Source organism: Gnatocerus cornutus, chromosome 6 (genome assembly GCF_029298725.1).
Source record: "Gnatocerus cornutus isolate USDA-ARS CGAHR chromosome 6, icGnaCorn1.1, whole genome shotgun sequence".
Lineage (NCBI taxonomy): Eukaryota > Metazoa > Arthropoda > Insecta > Coleoptera > Tenebrionidae > Gnatocerus > Gnatocerus cornutus.
The window spans coordinates 17,833,514-17,834,022 of NC_142238.1; positions in this window are offsets into that span (position 1 = coordinate 17,833,514).

Sequence of the window (509 nt, forward strand, 5' to 3'; positions counted from 1 at the left end):
ACTTAATAGCACGTAATAATTTATGTTTTTTAGCATTCCAATGCCAAACGGGAAAACTTCTTTAGGTATTCAGATGTACCAATATTGATATTTGTTCTAAATAAGCGTTGAAAAAGACTTCGGCCTTCTGGAAATTCCAAAAAACCTTAAAAATGCTTGAAAATGCAACATGGGAATAACCAAACCATTTGCATATTGACACATTGTGTTTACTACACAGACTATTGGCATTAAACAAACAAAATTGAAAGTCGACACAATAACAATAAAAGTCCTTAACTTAGAGAAAAATATTTTATAATTATAAAACACCTTTAATGAGTCATGAAAAATGTGTTATTAGACTAGATAACCGGAATTGTTTGCACAAACTACAGCTGAGACGGTAGCGAATTGTTTAAAAGTCATATCAATTTTGTTATATTGAAAAATAAAAGTTATTGATAAATTATCTCCAATCTTATCAGTTATCATTCCAAAAATTCTCTAAAATTCGAGTTACTTTATCA